This window comes from Triticum aestivum, chromosome 4D (assembly GCF_018294505.1).
Source record: "Triticum aestivum cultivar Chinese Spring chromosome 4D, IWGSC CS RefSeq v2.1, whole genome shotgun sequence".
Classification (NCBI taxonomy): domain Eukaryota; kingdom Viridiplantae; phylum Streptophyta; class Magnoliopsida; order Poales; family Poaceae; genus Triticum; species Triticum aestivum.
This window is the reverse complement of record NC_057805.1, coordinates 29846853-29866400: the sequence shown is the minus strand read 5'-3', so window position 1 is coordinate 29866400 and position 19548 is coordinate 29846853.

The window sequence follows — 19548 nt, the reverse complement described above, 5'->3', positions numbered from 1 at the left end:
TTGTATGAGATGATCATGTTTTGTAACCGAGTTATCGGCAACTGGCAGGAGCCATATGGTTGTCGCTTTATTGTATGCAATGCAAATGCCCTGTAATGCCTTACTTTATCACTAAGCGGTAGCGATAGTTGTAGAAGCATAAGATTGGCGAGACGACAACGATGCTACGATGGAGATCAAGGTGTCTTGCCGGTGACGATGGTGATCATGACGGTGCTTCGGAGATGGAGATCACAAGCACAAGATGATGATGGCCATATCATATGACTTATATTGATTGCATGTGATGTTTAACTTTTATGCACCTTATCTTGCTTTGATGGACGGTAGCATTATAAGATGATCTCTCACTAAATTTCAAGATAAAAGTGTTCTCCCTGAGTATGCACCGTTGCCAAAGTTCATCGTGCCCAGACACCACGTGATGATCGGGTGTGATAAGCTCTACGTCCATCTACAATGGGTGCAAGCCAGTTTTGCAAACGCAGAATACTCAGGTTAAACTTGACGAGCCTAGCATATGCAGATATGGCCTCGGAACACTGAGACCGAAAGGTCGAGCGTGAATCATATAGTAGATATGATCAACATAATGATGTTCACCATTGAAAGCTACTCCATTTCACGTGATGATCGGTTATGGTTTAGTTGATTTGGATCACGTGATCACTTAGAGGATTAGAGGGATGTCTATCTAAGTGGGAGTTCTTAAGTAATATGATTAATTGAACTTAAATTTCTCATGAACTTAGTACCTGATAGTATCTTGCTTGTCTATGTTTATTGTAGATAGATGGCCCGTGCTGTTGTTCCGTTGAATTTTAATGCGTTCCTTGAGAAAGCAAAGTTGAAAGATGATGGTAGCAATTACACGGACTGGGTCCGTAACTTGAGGATTATCCTGATTGCTGCACAAAAGAATTACGTCCTGGAAGCACCACTAGGTGCCAAACCTGCTGCAGGAGCAACACCAGATGTTATGAACGTCTGGCAGAGCAAAGCTGATGACTACTCGATAGTTCAGTGTGCCATGCTTTACGGCTTAGAACCGGGACTTCAAAGACGTTTTGAACGTCATGGAGCATATGAGATGTTCCAGGAGTTGAAGTTAATATTTCAAGCAAATGCCCGGATTGAGAGATATGAAGTCTCCAATAAGTTCTACAACTACAAGATGGAGGAGAATAGTTCTGTCAGTGAGCATATACTCAAAATGTCTGGGTATAATAATCACTTGATTCAACTGGGAGTTAATCTTCCGGATGATAGCGTCATTGACAGAATTCTTCAATCACTGCCACCAAGCTACAAGAGCTTCGTGATGAACTATAACATGCAAGGGATGGATAAGACGATTCCCGAGCTCTTCGCAATGCTAAAGGCTGCGGAGGTAGAAATCAAGAAGGAGCATCAAGTGTTGATGGTCAATAGGGCCACCAGTCAAGAAAAAGGGCAAAGGGAAGAAGAAGGGGAACTTTAAGAAGAACATCAAGCAAGTTGCTGCTCAAGAGAAGAAACCCAAGTCTGGACCTAAGCCTGAGACTGAGTGCTTCTACTGCCAGCAGACTGGTCACTGGAAGCGGAACTGCCCCAAGTATTTGGCGGATAAGAAGGATGGCAAGGTGAACAAAGGTATATGTGATATACATGTTATTGATGTGTACCTTACCAGAGCTCGAAGTAGCACCTGGGTATTTGATACTGGTTCTGTTGCTAATATTTGCAACTCAAAACAGGGACTACGGATTAAGCAAACACTGGCCAAGGACGAGGTGATGATGCACGTGGCAAACGGTTCCAAAGTCGATGTGATCGCCGTCGGCACGCTACCTCTACATCTACCTTCGGGATTAGTATTAGACCTAAATAATTGTTATTTGGTGCCAGCGTTGAGCATGAACATTATATCTGGATCTTGTTTGATGTGAGACGGTTATTCATATCAAAGAATAATGGTTGTTCTATTTACATGAGTAATATCTTTTATGGTCATGCACCCTTGAAGAGTGGTCTATTTTTTGATGAATCTCGATAGTGGTGATACACATATTCATAATGATAGTGCAACTTATTTGTGGCACTCCCGTTTAGGTCATATTGGTGTAAAGCGCATGAAGAAACTCCATACTGATGGACTTTTGGAACCACTTGATTATGAATCACTTGGTACTTGCGAACCGTGCCTCATGGGCAAGATGACTAAAACGCTGTTCTCCGGAACTATGGAGTGAGCAACAGATTTGTTGCAAATCATACATACAGATGTATGTGGTCCGATGAATGTTGAGGCTCGTGGCGGGTATCGTTCTTTTCTCACCTTCACAGATGATTTAAGCAGATATGGGTATATCTACTTAATGAAACATAAGTCTAAAACATTTGAAAAGTTCAAAGAATTTCAGAGTGAAGTTGAAAATCATCGTAACAAGAAAATAAAGTTTCTACGATCTGATCATGGAGGAGAATATTTGAGTTACGAGTTTGGTCTACATTTGAAACAATGTGGAATAGTTTCGCAACTCACGCCACCCGGAACACCACAGCGTAATGGTGTGTCCGAACATCGTAATCGTACTTTACTAGATATGGTGCGATCTATGATGTCTCTTACTGATTTACCGCTATCATTTTGGGGTTATGCTTTAGAGACGGCTGCATTCACGTTAAATAGGGCACCATCAAAATCCGTTGAAACGACGCCTTATGAACTGTGGTTTGGCAAGAAACCAAAGTTGTCGTTTCTTAAAGTTTGGGGCTGTGATGCTTATGTGAAAAAGCTTCAACCTGATAAGCTCAAACCCAAATCGGAGAAATGTGTCTTCATAGTATACCCAAAGGAGACTGTTGGGTACACCTTCTATCACAGATCCAAAGGCAAGACATTCGTTTCTAAGAATGGATCCTTTCTAGAGAAGGAGTTTCTCTCGAAAGAAGTGAGTGGGAGGAAAGTAGAACTTGATGAGGTAACTGTACCTGCTCCCTTATTGGAAAGTAGTTCATCACAGAAACCGGTTCCTGTGACGCCTATACCAATTAGTGAGGAAGTTAATGATGATGATCATGGAACTTCAGAGCAAGTTGTTACTGAACTTCGTAGATCAACCAGAGTAAGATCCGCACCAGAGTGGTACGGTAATCCTGTTCTGGAGGTTATGTTACTAAACCATGACGAACCTACGAACTATGAAGAAGCGATGGTGAGCCCAGATTCCGCAAAATGGCTTGAGGCCATGAAATCTGAGATGGGATCCATGTATGAGAACAAAGTGTGGACTTTGGTTGACTTGCCCGATGATCGGCAAGCCATTGAGAATAAATGGATCTTCAAGAAGAAGACTGACGCTGACGGTAATGTTACTGTCTATAAAGCTCGACTTGTTGCAAAAGGTTTTCGACAAGTTCAAGGGATTGACTATGATGAGACTTTCTCACCCGTAGCGATGCTTAAGTCTGTCCGAATCATGTTAGCAATTGCCGCATTTTATGATTATGAAATTTGGCAAATGGATGTCAAAACCGCATTCCTGAATGGATTTCTGGAAGAAGAGTTGTATATGATGCAACCAGAAGGTTTTGTCAATCCAAAGGGAGCTAACAAAGTGTGCAAGCTCCAGCGATCCATTTATGGACTGGTGCAAGCCTCTCGGAGTTGGAATAAACGCTTTGATAGTGTGATCAAAGCATTTGGTTTTGTACAGACTTTTGGAGAAGCATGTATTTACAAGAAAGTGAGTGGGAGCTCTATAGCATTTCTGATATTATATGTGGATGGCATATTCTTGATTGGAAATGATATAGAATTTCTAGATAGCATAAAGGGATACTTGAATAAGAGTTTTTCAATGAAAGACCTCGGTGAAGCTGCTTATATATTGGGCATCAAGATCTATAGAGATAGATCAAGACGCTTAATTGGACTTTCACAAAGCACATACCTTGACAAAGTTTTGAAGAAGTTCAAAATGGATCAAGCAAAGAAAGGGTTCTTGCATGTGTTACAAGGTGTGAAGTTGAGTAAGACTCAATGCTCGACCACTGCAGAAGATAGAGAGAAGATGAAAGATGTTCCCTATGCTTCAGCCATAGGCTCTATCATGTATGCAATGCTCTGTACCAGACCTGATGTGTGCCTTGCTATAAGTCTAGCAGGGAGGTACCAAAGTAATCCAGGAGTGGATCACTGGACAGCGGTCAAGAGCATCTGAAATACCTGAAAAGGACTAAGGATATGTTTCTAGTTTATGAAGGTGACAAAGAGCTAGTCGTAAATGGTTACGTCGATGCAAGCTTTGACACTGATCCGGACGATTCTAAATCGCAAACCGGATACGTGTTTACATTGAACGGTGGAGCTGTCAGTTGGGGCAGTTCTAAACAAAGCGTCATGGCGGGATCTACGTGTGAAGCGGAGTACATCGCTGCTTCGGAAGCAGCAAATGAAGGAGTCTGGATGAAGGAGTTCATATCCGATCTAGGTGTCATACCTAGTGCATCGGGTCCAATGAAAATCTTTTGTGACAATACTGGTGCAATTGCCTTGGCAAAGGAATCTAGATTTCACAACAGAACCAAAGCACATAAAGAGACACTTCAATTCCATCCGGGATCTAGTCCAGGTGGGAGACATAGAAATTTGCAAGATACATACGGATCTGAATGTTGCAGACCCGTTGACTAAGCCTCTTCCACGAGCAAAACATGATCAGCACCAAGGCTCCATGGGTGTTAGAATCATTACTGTGTAATCTAGATTATTGGCTCTAGTGCAAGTGGGAGACTGAAGGAAATATGCCCTAGAGGCAATAATAAAGTTATTATTTATTTCCTTATATCATGATAAATGTTTATTATTCATGCTAGAATTGTATTAACCGGAAACATAATACTTGTGTGAATACATAGACAAACAGAGTGTCACTAGTATGCCTCTACTTGACTAGCTCGTTGATCAAAGATGGTTATGTTTCCTAGCCATTGACATGACTTTTCATTTGATTAACGGGATCACATCATTAGGAGAATGATGTGATTGACTTGACCCATTCCGTCAGCTTAGCACCCGATCGTTTAGTATGTTGCTATTGCTTTCTTCATGACTTATACATGTTCCTATGACTATGAGATTATGCAACTCCCATTTACCGGAGGAACACTTTGTGGGCTACCAAACGTCACAACGTAACTGGGTGATTATAAAGGTGCTCTACAGGTGTCTTCGAAGGTACTTGTTGGGTTGGCGTATTTCGAGATTAGGATTTGTCACTCCGATTGTCGGAGAGGTATCTCTGGGCCCACTCGGTAATGCACATCACTTAAGCCTTGCAAGCATTGCAACTAATGAGTTAGTTGCGGGATGATGTATTACGGAACGAGTAAAGAGACTTGCCGGTAACAAGATTGAACTAGGTATTGAGATACCGACGATCGAATCTCGGGCAAGTAACATACCGATGACAAAGGGAACAACGTATGTTGTTATGCGGTCTGACCGATAAAGATCTTCGTAGAATATGTGGGAGCCAATATGAGCATCCAGTTTCCACTATTGGTTATTGACCAGAGACGTGTCTCAGTCATGTCTACATAGTTCTCGAACCCGTAGGGTCCGCACGCTTAAAGTTTCGATGACAGTTATATTATGAGTTTATGAGTTTTGATGTACCGAAGGTTGTTCGGAGTCCCGGATGTGATCACGGACATAACGAGGAGTCTCGAAATGGTTGAGACATGAAGATTGATATATTGGATGACTATATTCGGACACCGGAATGGTTCCGGGGGTTATCGGATATATACCGGAGTACCGGGAGGTTACCGGAACCCCCCGGAGGCTATTGGGCCTCATGGGCCCAATTGGTGGAAGAGGAGAGGCGGCCAAGGGGCAGTCGCGCGCCCCCCCCCCCCCCCCACCAAGTCCGAATTGGACAAGGAGGGGGGGCGGCGCCCCCCCTTTCCTTTCCCCCTCTCTCCTTCCCTCTCCTCTCCTAGTCCAACAAGGAAAAGGGAGGGAGCCCTACTCCCGGTGGGAGTAGGACTCCTCCTGGCACGCCTCCTCCTGGCCGGCCGCACCCCCCCTTGCTCCTTTATATACGGGGGCAGGGGGCACCCTAGAGACACAACAATTGATTTGATCTTTTAGCCGTGTGCGGTGCCCCCTCCACCATAGTCCACCTCGATAATACTGTAGCGGTGCTTAGGCGAAGCCCTGCGTCGGTAGAACATCATCATCGTCACCACGCCGTCGTGCTGACGAAACTCTCCCTCAACACTCGGCTGGATCGGAGTTCGAGGGACGTCATCAGGCTGAACGTGTGCTGAACTCGGAGGTGCCGTGCGTTCGGTACTTGGATCGGTCGGATCGTGAAGTCGTACGACTACATCTACCGCGTTGTGCTAACGCTTCCGCTTTCGGTCTACGAGGGTACGTGGACAACACTCTCCCCTCTCATTGCTATGTATCACCATGATCTTGCGTGGGCATAGGATTTTTTTTGAAATTACTACGTTCCCCAACACTCCCCCCTCGTACGAAACCCAAGCACTAACAATGGCAGAACCGAGCAGCATCCGCCGAAAGAGTGGCTGGAATTCGCTCCCGACAGAGGTAATCAAGCTCATTCTTTCGCATGTGGACAATCTCGGTACCATGCCGCTCGTCGCGTGCTCGTCGGAGCTGTACCGTTTACTCAAAGCCCTCAAGCCGGAGCTTTTTAAGCCAGCTCCTTGCTTGCTGATGCCGCCTGATCTTCAGAAACGGCGTGTCACGCAGCATAACGATCATAGGGTGGCGAGCATCAACCCCCTTGACTGCGATCCGATCCCGTCACCCTCAACTACATTAACGGTATGTACTGGGTTGGCATGAATACGTCTTGGATGGTGCTCGTCGACGGTCGCGGCAGCTGGATGCTCGTGGAGGTCTACACCCGGCGATTGAACCCCGTTCCTTCGATTAACACTGCACTGCTTTGGCACCGCAGCCCAGAATACTCGGAATCTTATAGTAGCCAACATGATACCAAGTTTGATTTGCCCAAGGTTGTAATCTGCCAAGTGCCCACAAGATCTGCGAATTATAAAGACTTCAGGCTAATTGCGTTCTTCAACCGCGGTCTCGCCTATCTGACAGGTCACTGCGGTAAGTGGATAAATCTGCACGTCCATCGCAGGATCATACATCCTCCATGGTTCTCTGATGCCATTGAACACAAGGGCTTCATTTACACGGTCGACTCCTTCTATGGCTGGACGTATTGCTGGCCTACACCAGTCATCGCTACAAACGGTTGTTACAGCAGTATGTTACTTTCCTATGATATCATGATGGCTTCTTATATTACTGTCAACATTTACTGAAAAAATATTCATGCTCATAACATGCTGTTCTTAAGATTGACTACATCAAGAGCCCTTTTTTATTTGACTCCAACTTTTTTAGGGTTATTTGACTCCAACTTGATATGATGTTGTAGGCCGCCTGGTGTCCCTACCCTTCCTAATCCCAGAACCTTTCAAAGAAAAGCGGCATGGCAGTTGCAGGTGGTTCCTGGCTCGATCAGACGACGGCGGATGATTGATGATCGTTCGCATGTACCGGACGTGTTGTTTCGCGGAATACAATCATAGTCACTGCAAGGTCTTTGAGCAGGATCCCATATTCTCTGGGCCTTCAGGAATTTTTGACTGGAGGTTGGTAAGTAGCCTTGGTACACGCTCTCTGTTTGTTGGACTGAATTATCCGATTAACCAGGAGATAACCGACGACAAGGATCATGATGGCAGCGCGGTTTCGTTCATCAGGCAAAACTGTGTGTACACAGCGTACCATGCATCTCTGCATGCACCATACCCTGATATGTGCCGCCACGCACTGCAGCCCAAAGTAGGAGAGAGGGTCGCAAGTATCAGACTTTGACCTGCTGGCTGGAGTTTCCCCCGTCAGGCACCCATCTGGTTCAAGCCGTCAGCCAATCTCCACAGCTTAATAAATAGTAACGTCTAACTGAGCCAGTTAGTTAGATGCGTACACTTGGTGTAGTAGGATCTTTATTTATTTTGATGCATAGACTTGTTCTTTTTTGGTAGCCCTTTTGTAATGATGGCTGATGTTTGGTTTGGAAGAGAGAGCTGCGTCTTCACTCTTCTAGCATGCTTACTGCTTCTGTTGCACCCCCAGCCCTGGCTGCTGCTGCTGCTATTTTCAATGTACAATCAGTAGTATATTTCGTCTGTTGGTTGAATAAATGTGTTGTTAGAGCGACAAACACAATGTTTTGAAAGTCGTTGCATGGTTCGATCCTTTAGTGCCCCGTACCATATTTAGCGCATACTATTTTTCGTATGGAACACATTTTCCACTTGTTGATAACATACAGCCCACTGATGAAGGCCCAATAGAGAAGCCCATAATTAACTGGAAGGGAGGCTCTCACATGAATCCGGCCCAGGTACATGCTCATGGTCCCCTAAACATAAATAAGTAAATAAATAAATAAAGCTAAATGCTCATGCACCAGTTCTTTAAATTCACGATTTAAGAGGAGGATATTATTTCCTATGATAGTGTCATTACATTCAGTCGATATTATTTTTCGGCATAGATAGCGACCAGTCTTCTTTCTCCCAGCATTTTCTTCCTGCAACCAGCGGACCCATGCAAATCGTAGTCAACGTCGTAAATAGATCCGGTCCATTTTTATTTTTCAATAAGAATGTCCAACCCAGCCCAGCACAATGGCGACAACACTTTATCCTCCGCCTTGGTGCGCTCGTCGCGGCGCCGCCGTCCGGCCCTGTCAACATAGTTTTTTTTCGAAACGGTCCCTGTCAACATAGTGAATCGGGAGGGGACTGTAGTTGTGAGTATGACAGTACTGACCCACCAGGTCCACTCCCGAACACAAGCAAGCGCCTCTTTTACTACTCAGATGAACCCCTCATTTTTTTACTCTAATCCACCCTGCTGATATCTGGGACCCACATCATTTTCAATGTATAGTCAATTAACGACAAAATTGCACAACTTTTTTTAGTAGTAATTCGGAGGAGCAGGCTATAAACTGGGTTGTGCGGTCTCTGTGGCCCGTCTAACAATATGACCAGCCCAGCAGTTTTTTCTTTGGGAAAATAGGTAGCCCAGTATTTCTTTTTGAAGAATACCCAAGCTAGGCCTATTTGTTTTCTCCGACTTACTGGGCTGCAAATCTTTCAAGACGAGGAGGGATGCATTCCGGCCTGGCCAAAGAGTATGGTCAGTGTCTGTTAAAAGTAATATCAAAAGGGGTTGAAAATTCCAAAAAAATTATAGCAAATGGGATAATAGTTTCTTTTTTTGTTTTTGTTCTTCACTGATATCTTATACGTATTTCATTGGATTTAACATGACATAGTACTAATTTCTTTTTAAATTTGTTTTAGTATGGCTACTAATTTTTGGATTAAGAATATTTTGTTCCCTAGCAAAAATTTGCGAATTTTCAAAATTTCCCACATATTTAGTTAATTTTTTAACCCTGGTACTGACCAGAAAATGGGCAGCAATTCTAAAAATGGAAAACGGATTGCAATAAATTCCATATGAATTAGAAAATGAGTAAAAAATATAAAAATAATAGCAAATGGGCTGTACACGCCACAATTTCGAGGCTGACTTGTTTACGCAAGGCTTTGTCAGTCAACACACAATTCTAGCAACAGTGACTCTTGGATGTCCATCCAACGGCGAACGTGCTTCTTCAATCTCTGATCTTCCTGCTCCAGCCGCCTAAACTAGCGCCGGCGGGACTGCCTGCTCCCTCCTCTTGTCGCCCGCTGTGATGCCGCGCAGGCTTCCCCGGCCCACCCTACTCCCTCCGCTGGCCTGGCCGCACGCAATCAACTGCCTCCTTATTACACGAAAAAAATGATTCCTCCCACTGACATCTGGGGCGCACCGGTTGGGAGGCTGACCTGTGGGCCTACTAAGTTGACGCGTACGCAGGGCTTGTCAACTTAGTCAACAAACGATTCTAGCAGCAGTAACCATTGGATTTGAATCAAACGGTCCTGCTGCTTCTTCAATCACTGCTCTTCTTGCACTAGCCGCCCAAACCAGCGCCGGTGAGACCGCCTGCTCCTGCCTCCAGTGGCCAGCTGTGCTGCCGTTGAGGCCTCATCGCCCCCTACTACTCCCACCGCTAGCCAGGCCCTGCGGCGACGGCAGCCTCACACCGCAGCCGAACCAGTGAACCCTCGTACTCCTCTCCGCGTGGGCATCCACTGTCACGTCTTCCCCGGCTCCGCGTCGTCCCCTTCCTAGGCCTCGCCGTCGTCCACCGCCTTGGTGCTCTCGGCGCGGCGTGGTCAATGTGGTCAACGACCGACTTCCATCGCAAGAGTACTATACGTGGAGAGGCTGACAGCTGGGTCCACGGCCACAGCCCAGTTTTTTGTGATTTGCCAAGTAAGTCGCTTTGTCAGGCCTGTTGGGCTTCAAATCTTTCAAGACGAGGAGAGCTTTCATTTGGCTGGCCGAGAAAATGGCCTATCAGTAATGAGAAATGGGTTGTACATTTTTAAAACACATCAAACTGGCAATTAGTTTCAAATTTCTTTTTTTCATTTTGAGATTTTAAATTACATTAATTTTTATGCATGGACAATTTGTTGGATTTTATGTTGATATACATTTATTTTTAAAATCAGTTTGAATGTGGCTTGAAATTTCGGGATTAAAAACAGTTCGGACCGCACCGAAATATGCAAAATTACGTATAATTTTTAACCGTGGCCACAATATGGGTTGTAATGCTAACAAAAAGAATATGGGCTCCAAAAAAACCTTAAGAATTAGCAAATGGGCTGTATGCCATTTTCCACAGATTTGAGGCTTTCCTAAAAAAAGGTTGACGCACAAGCAGTGACTGTTGGATGTCCATCCAACGGCCGTCGTGCTTCTTCAATCTCTGCTCTTCCTGCTCCAGCCGCTCAAACAAGCGCCGGCGGGACTGCCTGCTCCATCCTCCCCGCGGCCGGCTGTGCTGCCGCGCAGGCCTCACCGCTCCACCGTACTCCCATCGCTGGCCTAGCCATCCCTCTACTCACCCACACCTGCTGTTATTCTCCGGCGACGGCAAATGAACCAGTAAACCCTCGTACAGTCGTACTCCCCTCCGCGTGGGAAACAACTGTCGAGTCTTCCCTGCCTCCGTGTCGTTCCCTTCCTAGGCCTCGCCGTCGTCCACCGCCCTGGTGCTCTCGGCGCGGCCTGGTCAACGTGATCAACGACCGACATGCATCTGAAGTGGACTGTACGTGGAGAAGTTGACAGCTGGGTCCACGGCCGCACACAAGGAAATGCCTCCTTATCACGCGCAAAATAATGATTCCTCCACCTGACATCTGGGACCCACCAAAAGGGCCTCTGTATTTCGCGAAAAAAATGTTACGGCCGCTGACAGCTTGGACCCACCAGCTATATCTTCGCACGCAAGGAAGTGCCTCCTTATTACGCACAAAAAAATGAATACTCCCCCTGCTAGCTGGGACCTAGTATAGTGGAAGGCTGACTTGTGGGCCTACTAAGTTGACGGGGACATAGGGCTTTGTCAACTTAGTCAATATGCACGATTCTAGCTCCAGTGACCGTACGATGTCCATCCAACGGCCTTAGTGTTTCTTCAACCTCTGGTCTTCTTGCTCCAGCCGCCCAAACCAGTGCCGGTCCTGCCTCCCGTGGCCGGCTGCGATGCGGCGGAGGCCTCACCGCCCCCTACTACTCCCACCGCTGGCCAGGCCATCCCTCTACTCACCCACACCCCCTGTTATTGTGCGGCGACGACAGCCTCACACCGCAGCGAACCAGTGAACCCTCATACTCCTCTACGCGTGGGCATCCACTGCCGCGTCTTCCCCGACTCCGCGTCGTCCCCTTCCTAGGCCTCGCCGTCGTCCACCGCCCTGGTGCTCTCGGCGCAGCGTGGTCAACGTGGTCAAGGAACGGCTTCCATCGGATGTGGACTGTACGTGGAGAGGCTGACAGCTGGGTCCACGGCCGCAACAAGGAAGTGCCTCCTTATTACGCGCAAAATAATTATTCCTCCACCTGACAGCGGGGACCCACCGGACGGGCCACCGCATTTTGCGAAAAAAAACATTTCCCCCTGACTGCTGGGACCCACCAGCTACATCTTCGCACGCAAGGAAGTGCGTCCGGAAAAAAAAACAATTCGCCCCCCTGACTGCTGGGACCCACCAGCTACATCTTCGCAGGCAAGGAAGTGCCTGACAGTCGGGACCCACCTGGTCGATGTAGAGGCGCGTACGTGTCATAGTAGAGGCACGCACATAGCATGTACACGTACGTACAACGGCCAGGGTGCAAGAAAGTAAATACGGCCACGTACGTACATACGGGCGGGGTCTCGAACGCCTACATGGCTGGGTCGGAACGGAGAAACAGCGTCGTCGTCGTGTTCATGGGGAGGCAACGGAATGCGTCGTGTTCATCGGGAGGCAACGGAACGCGTGGGAGCCAACCGGCTTGGACGGAATAGTCGATGGAAACAAGGCCTGGCGTACCGCAGAACAAAGGAAACAGCCTTGTGTTCGACCGGCCACGTTCGAAACGGGATCCTATTCATCGGGAGGGGTCTGGCATACCACAAAACGGAGGAAACGGATCTCCTACGGTCGAAACGGGGGTCCTGTTGATCGGGAGGGGTGTGGCGTACCGCAAAACGGAGGAAACGGACTTGTGTTGGAGCGCTACGGTCGAAACGGGGGTCCTGTTCATCGGGAGGGGTGTGGCGTACCACAAAACGGGACTCCATGGGATACTGTTCATCTCCACCGTCGACCTCCTCCAGCCTCCACCTGCGACTGTTCATCCACGGGCTCCTGTTCATCCAGCCTCCACCGCGCGCTACTCCACCGGCTACTGTTCAACCAGCCCTCTCCACGGGCTCCTATTCAACCACCCCTCCACGGGCTACTGTTCATCCAGCCCTCCACCGTCTACTGTTCATCCTGCCCTCCACGGGATGGTCCTATTCATCCTGCCCTCCACGGGGTCCTGTTCATCCAGCCCCAACCGGCTCGATCGATCAGGGTACTGTTCATCCAGAGGCAACACCACGGGGTCCTGTTCATCCACCCCCACCGGGAACTGTTCATCCAACCCCCCCCCCCTCCGCAACGCTCACTGTTCATCCAGAGGCAGCATCGATCGGCTTCAGTTAGCAGCAGTAGCGAAGGAATCGCTCGATCGGGTTCAGTTAACAGCCATCGATCGATCGCTCGGGTTCAGTAACGCGTAGCCTGTAGTGCAATCGCTCGGGTTCAATTAGAGCCCAACGCCTCGCTCGGGTTCAGTTAGAGCCCAATGCCTCGCACCCACATGCGTGCGTGTATGAGAGAAACGCGCATCGCTCGGCCCCGACCACCCACCGTAACCGGGAACACCCCAAAATTTTCCTCGCCCTCGCTTCTACCACGGTTTTTTCCATCATGGACGGCCCAAAGAATGTCATGCAGCTGCGTCTCTGGCCCACCCAGGACGAAAAGCCCATTTTCTGTCATGATTTTTTGTCATAGAAGTAGGACCCCACCACATCTATGATGATACCGTGTTTTGTCACAATTATCGTCATAGAAGTGTCATAAGTATGACAGAAAAGATTTTCGTTCGGCCCAAAATGTCACGGATGTGTCTTTTTTTGTAGTGTTTGTTTTGATAGCTAATAGACTTTTGGCAATAAGTATATGAGTTCTCTATGACTAATGTGGAGTCCATGGATTATACGCAATCTCACCCTTCCACCATTGCTAGCCTCTCTTGTGCCGCGCAACTTTTGCCGGTACCATACACCCACGATATACCTTCCTCAAAACAGCCACCATACTACCTATTATGGCATTTCCATAGCCATTCTGAGATATATTTCCATGCAACTTTCCACCGTTCCTTTATTATGACACGCTCCATCATTGTCATATTGCTTTGCATGATCATGTAGTTGACATTGTATTTGTGGCAAAGCCACCGTTCATAATTCTTTCATACATGTCACTCTTGATTCATTGCACATCCCGGTACACCGCCGGAGGCATTCATATAGAGTCATATTTTGTTTTAAGTATCGAGTTGTAATTCTTGAGTTGTAAGTAAATAAAAGTGTGATGATCATCATTATTAGAGCATTGTCCCAGTGAGGAAAGGATGATGGAGACTATGATTCCCCCACAAGTCGAGATGAGACTCCGGCCGGAAAAAAAGGAGGCTAAAAAAGAGAGGGCCCAAAAAAAGACAAAAAAAACAAAAAATGAGAGAAAAAGAGAGAAGGGACAATGCTACTATCCTTTTACCACACTTGTGCTTCAAAGTAGCACCATGATCTTCATGATAGAGAGTCTCCTATGTTGTCACTTTCATATACTAGTGGGAATTTTTCATTATAGAACTTGGCTTGTATTTTCCAATGATGGGCTTCCTCAAATTGCCCTAGGTCTTCGTGAGCAAGCGAGTTGGATGCACACCCACTTAGTTTTCTTTTGAGCTTTCAAAACTTATAGCTCTAGTGCATCCGTTGCATGGCAATCCCTACTCACTCACATTGATATCTATTGATGGGCATCTCCATAGCCCGTTGATACGCCTAGTTGATATGAGACTATCTCCTTCTTTTTGTCTTCTCCACAACCACCATAGTCTATTCCACCTATAGTGCTATGTCCATGGCTCACGCTCATGTATTGCGTGAAAATTGAAAAAATTGAGAAAATCAAAAGTATGAAACAATTGCTTGGCTTGTCATCGGGGTTGTGCATGATTTAAATATTGTGTGTGATGAAGATGGAGTATAGCCAGACTATATGATTTTGTAGGGATAAGCTTTCTTTGGCCATGTTATTTTGAGAAGACATAATTGCCTTGTTAGTATGCTTGAAGTATTATTGTTTTTATGTCAATATTAAACTTTTGTTTTGAATCATACGGATATAAACATTCATGCCACAATAAAGAAAATTCCATGGATAAATATGTTAGGTAGCATTCCACATCAAAAATTCTGTTTTTATCATTTACCTACTAGAGGACGAGCAGGAATTAAGCTTGGGGGTGCTTGATACGTCTCCAACGTATCTATAATTTTTGATTGTTCTATGCTATTATATTTCATATCTTGGATGTTTTATATGCATTTATATGCTATCTTATATGATTTTTGGGACTAACCTATTAACCTAGAGCCAAGTGCCAGCTTCCTGTTTTTTCCTTGTTTTTGAGTTTCGCAGAAAAGGAATATCAAGCGGAGTCCAAATGAGCTGAAAATTTACGGAGATTTTTTATGGACCAGAAGAAGCCCCCGAAGCAAAAGAGTTGGGCCAGAAGTGCCAGGAGGCCTCCAAAAGGGTGGAGGGTGCGCCCTCCGTCCTTGTGGGCTCCTCATGGACCCCCCTGACTTGTTCTCGACGCCAATAATTCCTATAAATACCAAAAAACCCAGAAATAAACCTAGATCGGGAGTTCCGCCACCGCAAGCCTCTATAGCCACGAAAAACCAATCGGGAGCCCATTTCGGCATCCTGCCGGAGGGGGAAACCATCACCGGTGGCCATCTTCATCATCCCGGTGGTCTCCATGACGAGGAGGGAGTAGTTCACCCTCGGGGTTGAGGGTATGTACCAGTAGCTATGTGTTTGATATCTCTCTCTCGTGTTCTTGATTTGGCACAATCTTGATGTACCACGAGCTTTGCTATTATAGTTGGATCTTATGATGTTTCTTCCCCTCTACCTTCTTGTAATGGATTGAGTTTTCCCTTTGAAGTTATCTTATCAGATTGAGTCTTTAAGGATTTGAGAACACTTGATGTATGTCTTGCATGTGCTTATCTGTGGTGACAATGGGATATTCACGTGATCCACTTGATGTATGTTTTGGTGATCAACTTGCGGGTTCTGTGACCTTGTGAACTTATGCATAGGGGTTGGCACACGTTTTCGTCTTGACTCTCCGGTAGAAACTTTGGGGCTCTCTTTGAAGTTCTTTGTGTTGGTTTGAATAGATGAATATGAGATTGTGTGATGCATATCGTATAATCAAACCCGCGGATACTTGTGGTGACATTGGAGTATCTAGGTGACATTAGGGTTTTGGTTGATGTGTGTCTTAAGGTGTTATTTTAGTATGAACTCTAGGGCTGTTTGTGACACTTATAGGAATAGCCCAATAGATCGATCAGAAAGAATAACTTTGAGGTGGTTTCGTACCCTACAATAATCTCTTCGTTTGTTCTCCGCTATTAGTGACTTTGGAGTGACTCTTTGTTGCACGTTGAGGGATTGTTATATGATCTAATTATGTTAGCATTGTTGAGAGAACTTGCACTAGTGAAAGTATGAACCCTAGGCCTTGTTTGCAAGCATTGCAATACCGCTTTCGCTCACTTTCGTTACTAGTTACCTTGCTATTTTTATATTTTCAGATTACAAAAACTTATATCTACCATCCATATTGCACTTGTATCACCATCTCTTCGCCGAACTAGTGCACCTATACAATTTACCATTGTATTGGGTGTGTTGGGGACACAAGAGACTCTTTGTTATTTGGTTGCGGGTTGTTTGAGAGAGACCATCTTCATCCTACACCTCCCATGGATTGATAACCTTAGGTCATCAACTTGAGGGAAAACTGCTACTGTCCTACAAAACTCTGCTCTTGGAGGCCCAACACGAGTCTACAAGAAGAAGGTTGTGTAGTAGACATCATCGGCCATGTGGGACAATATGGCAGAGCGTTCGAGCTACAGAACTTGATGATTATCAAGTTTTAACATTGAGTGAATCGATGAATTGATCAACGTGTAGAACAACAAGAAGCAAAACTTACGATCTCAATAGTTTGCGAGCCCCATGGCCACCTTACGTCTACTTGTGCAATCACACCGCAAACTTCATGATGCGTTCAGGGATGGTGTCTCACCGATGAGAAGGAAATATACCCTAGAGGCAATAATAAAGTTATTATTTATTTTCTTATTTCATGATAAATGTTTATTATTCATGCTAGAATTGTATTAACTGGAAACATAATACATGTGTGAATACATAGACAAAGAGAGTGTCACTACTATGCCTCTACTTGACTAGCTCGTTAATCGAAGATGGTTGAGTTTCCTAGCCATGGACATGAGTTGTCATTTGATTAACGGGATCACATCATTAGGAGAATGATGTGATTGACTTGACCCATTCCGTTAGCTTAGCACTTGATCGTTTAGTATGTTGCTATTGCTTTCTTCATGACTTATACATGTTCCTATGACTATGAGATTATGCAACTCCCGTTTACCGGAGGAACACTTTGTGTGCTACCAAACATCACAACGTAACTGGGTGATTATAAAGGTGCTCTACAGGTGTCTCCAAAGGTACTTGTTGGGTTGGCGTATTTCGAGATTAGGATTTGTCACTCCGATTGTCGGAGAGGCATCTCTGGGCCCACTCGGTAATGCACATCACTATAAGCCTTGCAAGCATTGCAACTAATGAGTTAGTTGCGGGATGGTGTATTACGGAACGAGTAAATAGACTTGCCGGTAACGAGATTGAACTAGGTATTGAGATACCGACGATCGAATCTCGGGCAAGTAACATACCGATGACAAAGAGAACAACGTATGTTGTTATGCGGTTTGACCAATAAAGATCTTCGTAGAATATGTGGGAGCCAATATGAGCATCCAGGTTCCGTTATTGGTTATTGACCGGAGACGTGTCTCGGTCATGTCTACATAGTTCTCGAACCCGTAGGGTCCGCACGCTTAAAGTTCGATGACGATTGTATTATGAGTTTATGTGATTTGATGTACCGAAGGTAGTTCGGAGTCCCGGATAAGATTGGGGACATGACGAGGAGTCTCAAAATGGTCGAGACGTAAAGATCGATATATTGGACGACTATATTCGGACTCGGAAAGGTTCCGAGTGATTCGTGTATTTTCGGGGGTACCGGGGAGTTACGGGAATACGAGGAAGAAGCAATGGGCCTCATGGGCCAAGTGGTGGAAGAGAGGAGGCAGGGGGCGCGGCCCCCCTAGCCCAAACCGAATTGGACTAGGGGACCGGCCCCCCTTTCCTCTTTTTCCTCCCTCTCCTTCCTTCTCCTTCTCCTTCCCTTCCTTCCCCTCTCCTACTTGGACTAGGAAAGAGGGGGGGAATCCTACTTGGAGTAGGATTGCCCCCCTTGGGCGCGCCTCCTCCCATTGGCCGGCCCTCTCCTCCTCCCCCCCTTTATATACGGAGGAGGGGGCACCCCATAGACACAACAATTGATCCCTTGGATCTCTTAGCCGTGTGCGGTGCCCCCCCTCCACCATAGTCCACCTCGATAATATCGTAGCGGTGCTTAGGCGAAGCCCTGCGTCGGTAGAACATCATCATCGTCACCACGCCATCGTGCTGACGGAACTCTCCCTCAAAGCTCGGCTGGATCGGAGTTCAAGGGGCGTCATCGAGCTGAACGTGTGCTAAACTCGGAGGTGTCGTACGTTCGGTACTTGATCGGTCGGATCGTGAAGACGTACAACTACATCAACCACATTGTGGTAACGCTTCCGCTTTCGGTCTACGAGGGTACGTGGACAACACTCTCCCCTCTAGTTGCTATGCATCACCATGATCCTGTGTGTGCGTAGGAATATTTTTGAAATTACTACGTTTCCCAACAGTGGCATCCGAGCCTGGTTTTATGCGTAGATGTCATATGCACAAGTAGAACACAAGTGAGTTGGGGGCGATATAAGTCATACTGCTTACCAGCATGTCATACTTTGGTTCGGCGGTATTGTTGGATGAAGCGGCCCGGACCGACATTACGCGTACGCTTACGCGAGACTGGTTCTACCGACGTGCTTTGCACACAGGTGGCTGGCGGGTGTCAGTTTCTCCAGCTTTAGTTGAACCGAGTGTGGCTACGCCCGGTCCTTGCGAAGGTTAAAACAACACCAACTTGACAAACTATCGTGGTGGTTTTGATGCGTAGGTAAGAACGGTTCTTGCTCAGCGCGTAGCAGCCACATAAAACTTGCAACAACAAAGTAAAGGACGTCTAACTTGTTTTTGCAGGGCATGTTGTGATGTGATATGGTCAAAGCATGATGCTAAATTTTATTGTATGAGACGATCATGTTTTGTAACCGAGTTATCGGCAACTGGCAGGAGCCATATGGTTGTCGCTTTATTGTATGCAATGCAATCGCCCTGTAATTGCTTTACTTTATCACTAAGCGGTAGCGATAGTCGTAGAAGCAATAGTTGGCGAGACGACAACGATGCTACGATGGAGATCAAGGTGTCGCGCCGGTGATGATGGTGGTCATGATAGTGCTTCGGAGATGGAGATCACAAGCACAAGATGATGATGGCCATATCATATCGCTTATATTGATTGCATGTGATGTTTTCCTTTTATGCATCTTATCTTGCTTTGATTGACGGTAGCATTATAAGATGATCTCTCACTAAATTTCAAGATAAAAGTGTTCTCCCTGAGTATGCACCGTT